Genomic DNA, 17,577 nt, shown 5'->3' on the forward strand with positions numbered 1-17,577 from the left:
AAGGGGAGAGGCGTTTATTCAAAGTTTTCTCTTAAACTATCAGAAGGGGAGATTTTTGTGAAACTAGATGTCGTCTATGATCAGCCAAAAAAATGAACCACAACAAAAACAATTCATTTTTTTTTCTCTGATCAGAGGGGTGGCTTTCATTTCCTTTAGGAAGAGCCTCCAATTAAATTGTTTAAACGAACTGGACTTATTGCTGACTCCCCTCCTTAGCCGTTCCGAATCCCCTTTCTTGAGCATGATGGGAAAAAGGGAGTCATCCTTGTCTCAGCGGCTCCATTTAGTCACCAAGTATGACCAGTTCTTTTGAAGGATGTCTCCAACCTTCTCTTGTCTCTTTCCTCTCAATCCCTTCCTCCACTCCTGAAGTCTGAAACTTCCTAACACAATTTTTTTATTTGCCACGGCCCCTCCATGACTATCATGCATTCCTTCTGCTTCCTCATCTACTCTACATTCCTCGTCAGAGCCAACAAGGACTTTTTAATTCTTCCTCCTCATCTGCTGCTTCCTATTCTTCCTCTTCGGTCCGGTCAGTTTTCTCTGCCACTGGCTGGGCTTGTTTCTGTCTCCTTTCTCTTTCTCTATTGATGTGCCCTCTGTGGGCACCTCCTGCCTCTCCCTGCAGAGCATGCCTCCCCAGCCCAGCCCAGCTCCTCCATCACTTCCCACACTCTGCCCTTTCGCAAGGCTCTTCCGCCACGTGGACTCTGTGGGTGCTGATTCGACACACTTAGGAATCACTTTCAAACGGCTTCAATTCTGCAGATCTTGTCTTCCACCAATATCATAAGCTTTTCAAGGACGGAAAGTCCCTTTCATCCATTTATATGTATTTTGTGATTGTAGACAAGTTTAGATGAGATTCACAATTCACGTTGAATCCGTGGGCATCATCATATAATGAAAAAGCCTTTGGAGACAGCAGACCAATCTTGACATTGCTGCCTCCTCGCTGTTTAGGTGAAACTTCTGAATCTCAGTTTCCTCACTTGTCAAATGGGGACACTAATATTTGGCAGAGTCACTGTAAGTATCAAATATCATAAAATGTGTAAGGCTTACATACTGTTTGGTCCATCATTAGATGTCCAAAAGATAGTAGCAATTTCTGTTATTACCAGAGCAGCTGGCAAAATTCAATCCTGGAAGCAAGTGGGACTCCATGCAGGAGACCCCTGACCATCGATCCCTAACTGATAGGGAGAGAGGAAGCAAGTGCAGGCTTACTATCCGCTCAGCCCAGACGTGGTTGACCTGTGGGAACTGTCTAGGGGATGTTTACTTTACAAGGTGAGGAGAGGCTGTCCAGATGAGACCACATACCAGACGCTCATTCCCTGAGCCCAGCTCAGAAGCTCCTTGCCTCAGAGATAACGCAGGGCCAGTTGCAGGGGTCAACATTGCTGTGGAAGGGCCAACCCCAGGGATGAGAGGCAGACGTTTGGCCTTGGCAGAGAGATTCTCCAGGCGGCAGGATCTAGGCTGGACACATAAGGAAGGCTCCATCGGTCCTGCAGTGACCTGGAGGCTGAACGTCACAGGGGAATAGGAGGGACATACGGATCATGCTGGACTATACAGTGCTTACCATGTGCCTGTGTTGCTCGAAGAATTCACAAATAGCTGCTTATTTAATCCTCTCAACAACTCTCTAGTACTGCACTGGGTACACTCCGTCTACCCCTCCAGGTCCATTCCCTAACCTTCTGCACTCTACTCTGTACGCTGGAGGCTGGCTTTGGGGGCTGGTCTCAGCCTGGCTGCCTCACTGTCTAGATTCCTGTTAGGCTTGGCTCCTTGTCCCAGAGAAGTTAGGTAACACCAACTAGGTGGTACAGCTGGGACTCAAACCAGGCACCCTGATCCCAGAGTTGGGCTCCACGTTTTACTGACAACATAGTGTATGGAGATAACCAACAGGTGACCCAGAGGAAGACCCATGGCCATAGCTTTGTGTGTTCACTCCCTCCCAGGTGACCTCCACAGGTCAGTCTGGTTGGCTCTCATTACTCCAGGCCAGTAGGCTCAGATTCTGGTTGTAGTAACTCCATGCTAGTTGCTTCCTTCTCTAATGCAAACGCTTTCCCAGTTCATTGTCTATTCAGAGTGGTTTCTGGTTACCCCAGTTCAGATTCCAAATTGGACAACAAGGCTTTGGACGGAAGTGGACAAGAGGACAGAGGGCGGGCAGAGCGGAAGAACGCCGCAGCCTGCCCAGATCTATTGCAAAGAGAGAGGCACGTGACCCTTCCCTGCTTATTCACACTCTCTTTTCCACCCTCCAGGGATGAGGGTGGTTCCCAAATAGCCGACTGAAGCTTGGTGTGTGGAGAAAGGAGACTTTTGCTCTGAGGCGAGGGGCAACATTTCACTTGTTGGTAGAAACAACTAAAGCATGTGCACGATTTTGTTTTACGTGTCAGTCATTTTGTTGTTTTGAGAAACAGGTCTCCTCTGAGCATCCTGCAATCACATTTTTCTCAAATGTGAACAAATGAATAAAATGTTAAGTGGGCAGATTCACGTCTTCCTGGGAAAGAAAAGAGAAAAGAGACGTGCGGTGTCTGCTAACTCCCCCGCAGAGGCTGATACCAAATGAAGCACAACTGTGAAAAATTAACACTTGGCTGTAAGCACTTGTGAAGTTGGAATAATTTGACTTTGAGACTGCCTTTGAAGATATTTGGATCCCGTCCAACCTCTTTGGTATCCTTTTACTAACGGGATAATTCTTTAATTCACACGAAGTGGTTAAAGGCTCAGGCTCTAGAGCCAAACTAGCTGGACTCATATTCTGGTCTGAGTGTGGGTTCGCTTGGTAGGTGGACCTGAGATAAGGATTTGGGTGCACATGGCTTAGTTAAGAGTTAATGCCAAGAAGCATCAGCAAGGGAGATAGGAAGTGAGGCAGGAGAGGAAGGAAGACATCACAGTGTGCACTAAGGAGCAGGCCAGCTGAGTGTCTGGGGTTCTGCTCTGCAGGCAGTCTCTGGGAGTCTGCAGAGAACATGCTTCAGAGACATTCCACCCAACGGGCCAGGAAGCTGGTAATTTTCTACCGACCCCCGTCCTCCATTAGTTGAGGGCTGCCCGCTACTTCCTGGGTTTTTTGGCCTGTCCCCTTGGAAGCCATGCTTAGTCCTATGGCCAAAGAAGTCCATGGGCAATAAATAGTGGGGACCTGTTTGCCTGACTGGGACCAGAGAGAGCCAAAGGATGGAGGTGGAGGACCAACAGCATCTGCTACCACCCACCCTTTCCCCACTCTGGTCCACTCATGCAGCTGTCCTATCACTGAGTTTTCAAGGCAGCTGGTCATAATTTCCAAGGAGTGGGGAGGAGGGACTGGCAGCGAGCATACTAACCAGACAAACTAGAGTCCTTTCTGCTGCAGCCGGTCCTAAGCTCTCATGCTGCTCTTTAACATCTGGCTCCTTTACCCTCAACCCTGTACTCCCCCAATCCTCAGGCAGACCTTCTGGTGGTCTCCATTGTATGCCCAATGTGCAAGCTGAACCTTCAACCCCGAGGGATCTGAACCCCAAGTTTGCATGTCCTCGCCAGGCTGTGTTGGCTGTGTTGCAATTGCCTAGTCACAGTACGGAAGCATCAAGAGGGACCCAGGATGTCCCTTCAGTTCCAGATATGCTTGCTTATTCCTGTTCCTACTAGGTAAGAGAAAGCCCATCTCCTGGCGATGCTCAGGGCCGATTATCCTTGCCAGCGTAAAACTTGTTTTCTTTTGCTTGCTGGACTACTTGCCCAAGGAGTTTAAAATTTCTGAGTAAAAGAAGTAAACTTTAGTTGTAGTGAAATCCTGATTGTGTTCCTTTGTATAGACATTCCTTCTACCCTCCCCCCACTTGCTTTCGGAGCCAGGACAGTCTACTGGAAACCACACTGCAGAAACAAGAAGCATGAACTTCCCAAGTAGGTCTTTAGGAATGATGGTGAGAAGGCCACTTCCTACTTTCATGGCCTCACTCTGTGTATTCTCCCCAGCAGGGACATAAACGCCAGATGGTGACTCAACACACAGTCTGCATCTTGAAGACCAGTGTCCCAACCCCATGGCGTGTCAGCCCCAGCTGACATCTTAGCTAAGCCTCCATGAAGCCATTCCAAACTTCCACCAAGCCAGCAGCTTCCAGATGACTTAGTGTGTGGGAGGATCGTTAGATACTGTGGTGGTATCTACCGATGGTAGATATAAGCCATGGTCTCAACTTCACAGCGAAGTGGTTCCTTTGGTCTCAGGTGACATTACATGGATTCCCATGTTGGTAAACAAGACAGTCTGTGAGGCCTTGGATAAAGGTGCTGGCAGAGGCACTGTGGGCAAGGAAGGTAAAACCACCCTTAGTAACCATGAGCCTCTGTCTCCATCTGAGTGGAAGGGGTCCAATATGATCAGCGCTCTGCCAAGTGGTGGGCTGACTCTGGGGGACAGTACAAGACCGAGAGCTCAGCATCAGCCTCTATTGTCAAGAGGTCGGGAATTTAGATGCAGCAGTGGCTACCCCAGTCTTGAGAAGAGGGATCTTGTCATGTTGGCTCTGTCCCTATAATTCTTAAAGTCAACACATAGGCCTGGTTTTCAGCAGCCTGTCCTCTGGCTGCAGGAGACGTGTCTCTTTATATGCCAACCTTGAGGATTCTTTGCCTTCTTGTGGTTCACTGACATGAACCTGTAATTTTCTTTCTTCAGAGTAACTACTGCATTTAACAACAGACAACCAAGCCGTTTCTCAATCTTTGTAGTTACCATGGCCCCAAATCTCTCAAGTGCTAGAGCTATTGCACCAGCCAGGGCATCCCTTTCCATCTGGACTCCAGCCTGATGCCCGCCTGTGAGAGCCTTAGCAGCTGTGATGCTGCAGCCCCAGGCGTTCTCACCTCCTCACTTACCTCCAGCCAAGGATCCTCGCTAGTTACCTCTGACCAGTGAACTATGTAGATCCAAATCCCATGGGTGGATCTGTTTCTAGGACCATCTCCTGTTCTTCCAGCTCTCTTCGGTTTGAGTCTCCAGGAACAGATCTCGAGACAAGGGTTTAGGTGGCAATATTTTATTTGGGAAATGACGGCAGGAAACCTTGGTTGAAGAGTGATGGGTGGAATGGGAGACAGCAAATACAAAGTGAGTTAAGGAGCATTTTAACCTTGTGGGAAACTGGGACTCAGTCCCAATGAGAACCCCTGGGAGACCGTATAGAGCACGCTACAGAAATGTCCTAGTTAAGAGGTAAGGCTGCTTGGGTATTTATCCACCAGTTTCACTGGTTGAGGTCTGTCCCCAAGGACATCAGCTCTCTGGAATTTCCAATGTGCTTTGGCAAAGCATGCTCCTGTGGCCAGAGAAAGCCCTCTGGTGGAGAGTCCCAGGAGCTTCCAGTAGGAAGCGACTGTCATACATGGGAACTATGAGTCTAAGCATGAGGCAGCAATGACCTGTCTGACTTCGGTCAAGTTACTTACCATCCAAGTGTTTCAGTTCCCTTATGTAAGGATAATAATAGCGTTTGCCAGACAGGGTCATACTGAAGACCAAATGGGAGGTTCTAAAGTGTGTAAAGTGGCCTTCGCTGTAGTGAGTAGTCAGTAGGTGATAGCTGTTATTGTTGTTGATGTTGACGAATACTCTCCTCTAGGATCTCCATTCAGTCCATAAAAACTAACGTGAAACTTCATATAATAAAGCCCAGGGTAAGATAGCTCTTAGCAGTTTTCAAGTTCAAGTAGGTTGAATGCTTCAAGTTAAGGACCAAAGCCTTGAGGTTGTCGTCCATTGTAATGAAGGGGACCGGCCTCCCAGAAAAGAAGAGGCATGGAAGGCATTAAGAGGATCTTCAAGGAGTATGAACGCATCTGGCACTGGCCAGAACAGGCCGGAAGGAGCAGGGGAGAGGACAGAGTCACCAGAACAGGGCGGCGTCTCAGCAGACACACCTCTGCAAGTAGTCCCTTCATTACAGTCTCCTCAGTTAACCCTCTGGGCTGTGCTTCCCGCTTCCTGCCACATCCCGCCCAGAGCAGCACAAATGCACTGCCAGGTGCTAAATGAGTGAACACATACAAATCAACGAGAACGTGGCCTGGCATACTGTAAGTTCTCAACGCACGTGAATGATTATTGTGCACATAACTCCATGAGGAAAAATGCCAGCCTTCGTGAAAATACACTGCTCAGAGCCGACCCACATTCTACCTAGTGGAAAGGAACTGACATTGTATACAGTCTTTTGTGTATGATCTTGAGCAAATGAAGAAACCTCCCAGAGCCCTGGCTGGCGTAGCTCAGTGGATTGAGCGCGGGCTGTGAACCAAAGTGTCGCAGGTTCAATTCCCAGTCAGGGTACATGCCTGGGTTGCAGGCCATGACCCCCAGCAACCGCACATTGATGTTTCTCTCTCTCTCTCTCTCTCTCTCTCTCTCTCTCCTTCCCTTCCTTCTCTAAAAATAAATAAATAAAATCTTTAAAATCATCTCCCAGAGACTTGAATGGTTGCAGTGAGAATGACAGAAGACCATGTATATGACAAAGACAAACACAACGCCTGTTAAATTGTCGGCACTCACACATGCCAATCAAATGGGGGGTCAGGGCTAGCTCCATGGGCAAGTGATCTGTACTTTGAAGGGGACCCACACCTTTTAATGCTATCTTGAAATCCTTCATACTTTTTGAAGTAGGAGTTCCACATTTTTTATTTTACACTGGGCTCCACAAGTCATACAGCCAGCCTGGAAGGAAGAGTTCACGTTATTTTTCAAATCTTTCATGTTACTCCATAATTGACCATTTCTTTTTGTATCAAACATGGATTTATCAACATCTAACCAAAGGAAAATGAGGTTCTTAACAGATAGCATCTGGTGTTACAGCTGCGTTAATCAATGGACAAATATCTGCCCCCAAGCTGGTATGTGTTAGGCATTGTGCCAATACCTCTTTGAACCTAAAATTTCCTGCTTTGCGATCCCAAGCCCAGATGACCAGCATGTGACAGGATTGGGGCTGACCTGGCTGTGAACCTGTCAGGCAGGTCTGGCGTATCTGAGTCTTGGGGGAAAAAATTAGTTTCTTATTTCACTACAGAACTGTGACTTGAATTTGGACAGTGAATCATGTAAATTCAATTAGGTGAACTGGCAGCTAAAATCCTTTAATTGAAGGATTCTAAAGCCCAAGAACATCCTACCAAATTTGGTATGGTTTGAGGAATGATGCTTACCTTTTCTAGGATCCCAAGTCCATGAAAGTGAAAAGACAAAGAAGCACCCAGAACTATTCCCTCCTCAAGGTAAGCATTTGCACCCAGGAAGTATGCTGTGGCCCTGATGGAGAATGGCATAAAATCAGAGCACAGATTTACTCCTTCAAGGGAAAGGATGACTCTGTCAGGCCTGAGAAAAGACAGGACTGCTTCCCACACTTCCTAGTGGTAGTATACTAACATGTGCCTTACTCCTTCTACAAGCAGAGGTGTGTCTGGAACAAAAGATGCCGCCCAAACAACAGGCGTCAGTCAGCACATGCTAATTTCTCAGGCAAGACCAGAAAGGCTGAGAAGTGGGTCTTATATGTTCGACTGGAATCTAATAGGATGAAATGCAGCAGAATCTAGCAGCATTGCTCCATGGCATGGGATAGGCTTGGCTGTCTTAAAAGAACTATTAAATCAGAGCACTTCTCTCTTGCTTACATATTAACACACACACACACAGTCCATATGCCCACCTTTACAACACTAGTTAATACAATTTCTAAAATACAATGAAGTAGAGAATGAGGGCAAATACGGGGGGTGGGGTGGAAAATAGGGAGCTGATAGAGAAGGTACATCTTTATCTGTAGCTCCAAAAAAAAAGAGGTTAGTATTTGTTTATACAATTTGTAAGTTCTCCAAGTTGTTTCCCCACTAGGCTATAGGTTACTCAAGGTCAATGCTTGATACAGAGCTGGTCTCCATATAAGATTATACTGAACGAAAGAACAAATGAAATGCAGTGATCTTTTCAACATCCCAGGAACAGCAGAAACCGGGATGTAACATCCTTCCCTTCACACCACCTTTGATGTTCTGATAGAACCCAACAAACATGCTGGAAGAGAGGAAACAGACACAAAGTGTAGCATCTTCTGGGCCTCAAACTCTCTAGCGTACTGTCCCTAGAGGCCAACCAGAGGACATGCCAAAGCAAGCTCATATTATTCATTGTCTTAGACAACTTTTGGGAGTAGGTATGAGAGAAAAAAGAACCCAAGCCCAGCTTGAAGCATCAGCCTTGGAAAACTTCAGAGACAGACAGGGTGGAGACGTTCTTGCAGACGGGCGAAAGGTGAACAGTGAGTCAATGCGACAGCCTCATGGACAAATGATGTTTATTTGCAGAATTATCAGATGTTGGTTGTCAGTTTCTTTAATATAAAATGAGTGATGGGTGTGACTACTTCCTATGTTAACGAACCATCTGATAACCAAAAATGCAATAAAGATTTGTTGAGTGAAAGTTGTACAGTAGAAGAAGCAAGGCAATGAGGATTCATGTGTTCATTATTAAAAACACGAATTTTTCACCCCAGGTTAATTCTTGTCATTAAGACGGGAATATCCCACGGTGGGCTAGAGGCTAGGGATACTAACATATGTTGCCTAGGAGAAGATTTTGTCTTTGTTTTCCTGGTCACTCTACTATTTTTTTTTTAGTTTACTTCTTCCTCATAACTTCTCTTCCTATCCCTTTTCTTCCCTGAGAGAGGAGGTGGTGTCAGAGTCAACATTAAAGTTCTTTTACCTGGAAGGGAGAAGAAGGAAGGAGGACCCGCCAACATCTCCCGGTCGCTCTTTTATCCTCTCTGCCCTTCACCTCCTGTTCCCACCACCTCCATCCCCTCCAGCCCGGCGTGTCTGTCTTCTCCTTGGTATCCTCTTCTTTTTCCATCTCTATCAGCTCCCATCTCATTGTTTTATTATCCTCGGGGGGGGGGGGTTATTGATTACCCTACAAAACAAAATTCGTATGAACATGCACACTTTGTGTTTTCCAACAGATTGGATATCATTTTTACTAATGGAAATATTTAAATATATTTTTGCCACCACCCTCTTATTTTGACATCCTGAAATACTTTCCTTGGTCTCTCATATTATTTATGGATTCTTAGTAATAGAGTTTCTGTCATCAAAGTGTTTCTCTGCAACTCACCTAGTTTTCTCCACTACTGTAAACTATTATTACATTAAAACAGTGGTTAACAGAGACACAAGCACTGTAGAAGTTTAAAAGAAGAAGAAATTGTTATGGGCTGGGAAGCTTGCAGAAGACTTTACATAGAAGAACAAACTTCAGTTGACCTTTCAAAATGTGCAGAGTTCAAGCCCTGGCTGGTGTAGCTCAGTGGATTGAGCGTGGGCTGCGAACCAAAGCATTGCAGGTTTGATTCCTAGTCAGGGCACGTGCCTGGGTTGCAGGCCACAACCCCCAGCAACCACACATTGATGTTTCTCTCTCTCTCTTTCTCCCTCTCTTCCCTCTCTAAAAATAAATAAATAAAATCTTTTAAAAATGTGCAGAGTCAAGTCAGCCAAGAAGAGGAAGAAAAGTATTTTAAGTAAAAGCAATGATATGAAACAAGGATGAGCCAGAAGAGTAAAAGATATGAGAGGAGGAGAGAAAATGGGCTGTTCTGAAAGAAGCTGCATGTAGGATAACGGAGGGAAAGGAAGGTGAAAACAATATGTTGTGGCTAAACTGGGGATGGTACTAAATATCAAGGCAAGAGCCTAAACTTCGTCTTTGCCTTGGCCTGGGTGCTTTTGTATACAAAAAATAGAAAGCCACTCAAAGTAGTATAAACCAAAGAGAGTGAGATGACTTAAAAACGAAGGGATCTGGTGGAACTCAAGGGCAGAATGGGCAGCTGGGTCTCCCTAAGGCCTGAACCAGGGATGAAAATCTATCAGGAGCTCGTGCTGCAAGTTTCCCAGCCTTGACCCCTCGACGCCACCCCAGTCGTGGCCTTCCCCACCTCCCTGCACATCTGCCTCAATCCCTCCTCTCTGCACAGCAGAGTTCTCTGTTCCCCATGAAGATGGAATAAAACAATCCGCTCCACAACCCACACATTCACATCTCAGCTGAAATGCCCAACACAGCCTACCAGCATCTTCCGATTCCAAATTTCAGCCAGAGAACCTGAGTGTCTGTTCCGACGACAATAATAGAAGTGATGTCACATTGCACAAACATGGCTTCTGGTGCCACCTCTAAGACAAAACACTTCTTAGAGCAGGAAGGCAGGGCTGCAGCCTGGGCAGAGGCGCCAGAGGGGGTCTCCAATAGTTTTAGAGGCAAATAAATGTTTTGGAGGTGGGGGCAGGAATAATGACAGTGATCTTAGGAAGCTTCCCCAGGGAGCAGAATGGGTTAGAAGGAAGAAGATTCTGGAGGAAGGAAGACCAAAGAGGAGCTACTTGAGTCTAGACATTAAAAGCTTGCAATGATGCAACTATGGTCAACATGGCCTCCATTCCCTAGAAAACGTACTTGATTCAACAAATATAACTTCATAGACAGTCATGAGAAGAACATTTCTTCACAGCTCAGAGCCAAACCTGAGCTATTGGAAAATGTGTGTGCGAATTACATGTTGGCAACGGATCTCTCTTTATCCGGTGGTTGCCAGCTTCTTGCTTTGAAGTTATACCTTGGGATAACCTAAATCAGTCGGGGGAACCCATGAAATGTAGTCGGTTTTTACTCTAACTACTACATAGGATATTATAAATTCTCATTCCCTGAAGCTGGCCAAAATTTGTTTTTCCTCTGTTGCTGGTTGATGGGTGAGCTGAGGTCATGGCTGTTGGTCTAAGGCCGGACATGGGGCAGCAGGCTTCACTGGGTCCCTTGGCCACAGACTACATCCTCATGAGGCTCCATCCTCAGGTCTGACTCTGGGCGGGGGAGAGGGGTTGGGAGAGAAGAGACCAAGGCCCTACCCTGGAATACGGGAAAGAATAAAAATGCTACCACTCCTCCAATATCAGCAGCTCCCTCCTGGTCATGAGATGACCTGCTCCTCCTTGTGTGTATGACCGTGTTCCTCGGGATGATGCTCCCCGGTGTCCTGGCCTCCAGGGGACATGTTCTCCACACCTCCTGTCCTCAGACCTGTTGCCACTTGTGATGGAATCATACTGCTACAATGTATTTTGTGTGTTTTTAAAAAGATTTTATTTATTTATTTTTAGAGAGAGGGAAAAGGAGGGAGAAAGAAGGAAACATCAATGTGTGGTTGCCTCTCGGGCACCCCCTACTGGGGACCTGGCCTGCAACCCAGGCGTGTGCCCTGACTGGGAATCAAACCAGCAAACCTTTGGTTCTCAGGCTGGCGCTCAATCCACTGAGCCACACCAACCATGGCTATTTTTTGTGTTTTCAACAACTCAGAACAGAAAACACCAGTTAAATGACAAAAAAATTGTGTGGCTTTATGTACCAAGAAGGCCAAACATAGGGCTGACATAATAAAGTAGCACAGACTAGGGGGCTTAAACAACAGACATTTATCTTCTCACAGTTCTGGAGGCCAAAAGCCTGAGATCAACCTGTGGGAGGTTCAGTATCTCCTGTGGCCTTTCTCCGTGGTTTGTAGATGGCTGTCTTCCATTTGTACCCACATCTCTGGTGTCTCTCTCTGTATGTCTTAATCTCCATGTCTTATCAAGACACTAGTCTTGGATTGGAAGATAGGAAAATAGATGTTTTAGGCCTCACCCTATGACTTCATTTGACCTTAGATATTTCTTTAAAGGCCCTATTTTAAAGTACTTAGAGTTAAGACTTCGACATGAATTTTGGAGAGACACAAAATTCAGTCCATAACAGGCAGCTCTGCGGTGGGTTAATTCAGTGTTTCGGGTGTAGCCTCAGCCCCCAGTCACCTTCCACATCTGGGTCTGATCCTCAGGCTAGCTCCCCTCATGTTGTAAAATGATGGCACCACATCCAGATGTGCTTTTTGCTCAGCAGAATAATAAACCATCCCTTCCTTTTCAAAAGAACCCAGCAAAGACTTCTCTTTTCTCACTGGCCAGATCTTCAGGAGCCCATGCTGAAACCAGTCACCACAAGGGAGACTGCACGATTAGCTTGGGCTAATAGCAATTCATCCCCTGAGGCTGCAGCCAGTCCCCCTGGGAGCACAGTGTGCTGTAAAGGAAAAGGAAGACCCTTGCATGAAATCAGGGTCCTGTGAGGGAAAACGAAGGGGGCGATGGAAGCCAACAACGGCTGCTGCCACAGTTGGCCCTCTTGCTTCCCATGGACCACCTTCCTGATTCTCACCATGATGGGAGACTGATGATTGGTAGCCTAGGAGCCACTGGCGAAACCAATCTTTGCACCTGCACTAAAGAGTCCTATTACGACACTGGAGGCTACCTGGGCTGACTCACCTGGAAGGGGCAATCTCCTCCAGCTTGCGTCTTCTCTTCCCACGAACCCACCCCAAATTCAGTTGCATCTTTTTGACACTATCAGCATCTTCCTCAGCTAGCAATCCAGGTCTTAGTTGCTCCGCAGAGGATGTAACAACCTTCTCCCTAGGTAGCCACTTGGCAAATACATATCACTGGGAACAGAAGGACCTGGGTAAGTGAGTAGGGATCACTCAGGTGCAGATGCATCGCCAGTAACAACTATGTCAGACAAATAGCAGGTAACTTGTTAGGAAACCCTTTACATGTGCTGGTTAACACTAGGCACATACTGTTATCATTCAGTAATTATTTCTTTACTGTTGATAACAAGTTTGGAAGGGCTTTCCGCTTTTTTGTTGATTTTATCCTTGTGTTGCCTGCATCGAGAAAGGAGTATCAAATTTTTCTGTTCTGTTTTTCCTCAAGACCATCCAAAAAGAACTTAAAAATAACACATGCAATGAAAAACCCGTGCCCTATTTTTAATCTTCCACCAGTCTCTTATTCTCTTGTAATTCAATTTATTTGAGTTAGAAGTAACTGTGCTTCCCAGAAACAAAGATTATTTGATTTTGCTTTTTGATGAGCAAACAGCAATATATAAATAAGCAACACAAAATAAAGCTTGCTTTCTTCTTTAATTTCTGTTTAATACTATCAAAGTCTTTCTAAATGTGAGCTCATGGTAAATGAAGCTGGGCTGGGTTTGATTCTTCTTTATGCACCCATATATATTTTCACCCCATTGAATGATCACAGCCTTGACCTTCCGCTTTGGGCACTTGTCTCTGATAAGATCGGAGGAAGGAAAGGGGCCTCCCTTCGGAATGAATGGCACCAGAAGGTGTCAACAAAAGCAGACCTCAAGAAGCCCTGGCCGCGGCCCTGGTGGCTGGTGAGCTGCGTGGCTCCTGGGAGGACGGGAGCCAGAATGGTCCGGGGTCTGGGATCCAAGGGATGGGTTTAAGCAACTAGGGAAATTAGCCTGGAGAACAGATGGAAAACTTGATAACAACCTTTAAGTGTTTTTCATGAAGAAAAAAGAGACAATAATAATAGCTAAATTTTGCTGACAGCTTATTCAGATGAAAGGCTCCAAAGGAGTAAACGATGCCCACTCGTGAAAAGCAAACAGCCATCTGATATTAGAACCCGGCTCCCTAGTAAGCTACTGTCCCTGGGGTACTCAAAGGCAAGCCATCTGCTCATCTGTCAGTAATACCCGAGAGGTGGGGTGTTGGGCTAGATCATTTCTAATTTTCCTCCCTGATGAATCTGTGATTCCTTAAAAGCCAGGAAATCTATTTGGTTCATGGCACTGTCTGAGAATTTATTCCAAGCTCTCCCACAACATCGAAAGACCCCCTGTGGCATCTGCAGACGCTCTGCCTCTGAGATTCACAATATCCCATGTGTATCTCTTCTAGCATTCATTCATCCATTCATTCGTTCACTCTACATAAATGCAATGGGCTCCTACTGTGTGCTGGGTTCTGCGCTAGGCACAGCAGACCAAACATGGATGAAGACACAGGTTTATCCTCCGGGATCTCATAATCCATTACAAGAAGCAGACCGATAAAGCAAATAAATTAGTAAATTTTACCACTTTGGATACGTAGAACAATAGAAACACACACTTGGTAGAGAGAGTTATGGACTCCATCTCCGGAGTCAGTGAAAGTTTCCTGGGGAAAAAAAAAAGCTAAATTGAGTTTTATAAAGCAAATTTAAATATTCTGTGTATACAAGGGATTAGGGCATTCCAGAGAGAGGGAGCAGAAAGGTCAGGGAGTTGGGAATAACACGCACTGAGCACTGAGGCTGAGTGGGACCGTCAGGGCCAGGCTAAGAGATCTGGGGATCACTTTGCAGAGGATGGAGAGCCACAGTCAAACCCGCGTTTCCAGAACCGCCGCCCCTTGAAGCCATGCACTCTCTGCTCTGCTCAGTCCGCCTAACCAGGTCCTCCTCCTTGTCCGCTTCCAGTCCTCCCACACACACGGTTGATGCTAGGAGAGAGAAGATGCTCCGTGGGCAGCCCTTCCCCCCCAGACATACAGACCTTTCTGCACTACCCCAAGCACCACACCTGGACAAATTCCATCCCATGGTGAACCTTGCCACTCCACTGCCTAGACAACGACAAGATTAGACTTCAAGAACAACCTCCCTTAATCTTCCTATGGGTGTTCCTGAGTTTTATGGACTGGCCTCCAATCTGTTATTTCTTCGAAAAATACATGCTTCTTTATCTCGGGAGATCTGTTATGCTTCTGGGTGATGTATTCTATAGTTTTGCAGGTAGTTAGAATAGAAATTTGTCAAATTAATGATCAGAGCCATTGTAGGACTGATGATGATAAAACTAAATTGAGAGAGTAATAAAAAAGACTTTTACTCCAGCCCAGAATGGCTCAGGATGACTTCATGGGTTATTTTACTTCTAATTTCCAGATTGCAGTATAATTTCAATAAAGCTGATTCTGGGCAATTACTGAGTCAGCTGCACATTGAGTGACTGCCTCTCTGACTTTTGCAATCGAGTGGAAAGGTGAGTCACATTTTATTACTGAGCCTTTGTGCCTGATAGAGCCCTTATGTTCAATCCATCACTCCATGAAGTCAAGCAGAGAAAAAATATCCCAGGAAGACACCACAGGGGGAAAATGACACAGAGAGTACCACTTTTATCTCCAAGCAATGTTACATTCCCCAAAGGTTATTTTTAACCGATAAGGTTTTTCCGACCTGTCTATGGATGCTTTAGAAGGCAACGAGCTCAAAATGCGAGCCATAGTGTCAGCCTAACTTAATAGAATACAGTTAGATATTTTTTCTCTCTCTTTTGAACTGGCAACTTGTGTTGCTTAAATCTTGTGTTAGATCTCTCAGTTGTGAGCAAATCCATAAAAGTAGCTTTTCATTCTGCAGCTGGGTCAAAGCCAATTAATAAAAATAAGGAAATGACTCAGTGGGGAGTCTGAGATATTCTACATTTTAGAGTTAATATTATCCCACACACACACACTTATTTAAGAATAGACTTGAGTGAGATCTCAGAAAAGTGTGTGATGTTCCCCTCACGTGGAGATCTATGTCCCAGAGAGTCTCCAAAACAGAGAAAAATGTCTGGTGATAAGGACTCGTGGGCAGAGTAAATTGTTCTCCATGCAAAACATATCTTACAACTATTCCAGAATTTTCCATGTCCTTTCAAGTTCTTCTTATTCTATAAAAGAAAGAGCCTGGTAGGGTGGTCATTTGAGTCTAACACCTCTCTTCAAACATCTTGTGGGCTCTGATTAGTGAGCTTAATGTTACCAATTTCCCCTTTGACAAGAAGGGTGCATTCCAGTCCAAAGCACCCGTAAGTAGCAGAAGCACTGAGAGGGAGAAAGGGGTGAAGCTGTCATACGGCTGCTCTACAAGGTTTAAGAAAGCATTGGTGGAGAATTCAGAACAACAGATCTTGAGCCTGCGTGCCCAGGGTGTATCCCACACAGAGCACAAGGTTGTGGTCCTTTGAGTGTATGAAGGGAAGAGCTGGGGACCAAGGATGAGAGAGGCAGTAATCTAGGAGAAGCCGAAAAGGCAATGGGGCAGTTTCCTTGCTGCGTGTGAGAAGAGAAGACATTCTTCATCTTGATCCTGCAGCAAAACTCACTTAAAAATGACAAGCATGGAGAAAAACTAGACCATTGGGAAAAATGTGAAAATAAATGAGGTTTGGTGGGGAAAAACCAAGGGAGAAAAGCTAAGCAAAAATCACAAATGTAAAAGGAAATGTGTTGTTTTTACAACAGAAACTAAAAAGAGATGTGTACTTTCTAAAAGCAAAGAACATCACTGTAGTTGAGGGACTGGAAACAGAAAACCAGAACATGTGGAAGAGAAAGAAAAAAAAGAGGTGGAGCAAGAAAATAATGTATGCTTCAGCTAATGATAAATGGCTAATTCATATTTAATGCGTTTTTAAAAGAATGAGCCATTGTGCCATGGGAATTCTAAGGCTGCCCACTGCAGAGGTTGAATAATCCGTTGCATTTTTGCGCAGGAAAATAAACAAACCACAGACCCAAAGAGCTTGCCGCGGAATATGGTGACCCGCACGTTGGTAGGCAATGGTTCTTCCTGACATTAGCATGCATTTCTGGAGCATTTTCCATAACCTGCAGGGGAGATTTATTTTCAAAGGCTGTTGTACATCACAACCCACTTACCACAAAGTCTCTGTGTGATCCATCATAATTTTTAGGGATTCTGGTTTGAGTCTGTATCTATCACCGTGATAGTGCAAAAATGCAATTTTTGTTGATTTAAAGTAATAATAACTGTGCCGCTTCCCTTGATGGACTGAGCCTCCTCCTGTTTCCCTCTCACTGATGGTTTTCTGGAGGCCCAGATGGGGATCTGCTTTGTGGAGAAGGATTATGCACAGATTCCCTGAAGAGAAATCTGATACAAGAAGGGACTTGGGGATTGTGAAGCTTGGTATTTACAAACATGAAAGATGTGAGCTGAAATTTGTATTCACAAAGGAAGTTGAAGATTAAGGGACTCACTCCTGAATGGCCCGATATCCCGTATGACCTCTGCTTCTTCAGGTGACAAAAACAGAACCAAACCAAACAAAAAACACTGAGCTGGAAGAGGAGAGAGGCAGGGAAACCATACCACCCCCAAGTTACTAATGACTGAAGAAAAAAATGATGTCTCATTTTATATTGTTTCTTTTTCAAATTACATAACGTTAGCTGAGTGCAATTTTTATAAATCCTTGATTCAGCACCATGTGATTACATATAATTAGAAGGTAAATTACAGGCAAGAGAATATTTGGGCAACCTCTGGGCAGTTATGTATTTAGGATAATTTTCACCCCACACTGGTTGCCTAGACGACAAATCCTAAAAACTACCACCCTTTACAACCCCATCCTGTTGACCCTTTGTAATTCTAGAAATTCCATGAGCGTCTGGAAGGAGCTTCTCCTAAGTGGGAATCACAGTCCCCCACCCAGAGAACCTTAAGAACACTGCCCAAATTTGTCTGCACCGCTGGTGGGTTTGTACCTCAGGG

This window comes from Phyllostomus hastatus, unplaced genomic scaffold (assembly GCF_019186645.2).
Source record: "Phyllostomus hastatus isolate PE091 unplaced genomic scaffold, TTU_PhHast_1.1 phas_contig_58, whole genome shotgun sequence".
NCBI lineage: Eukaryota > Metazoa > Chordata > Mammalia > Chiroptera > Phyllostomidae > Phyllostomus > Phyllostomus hastatus.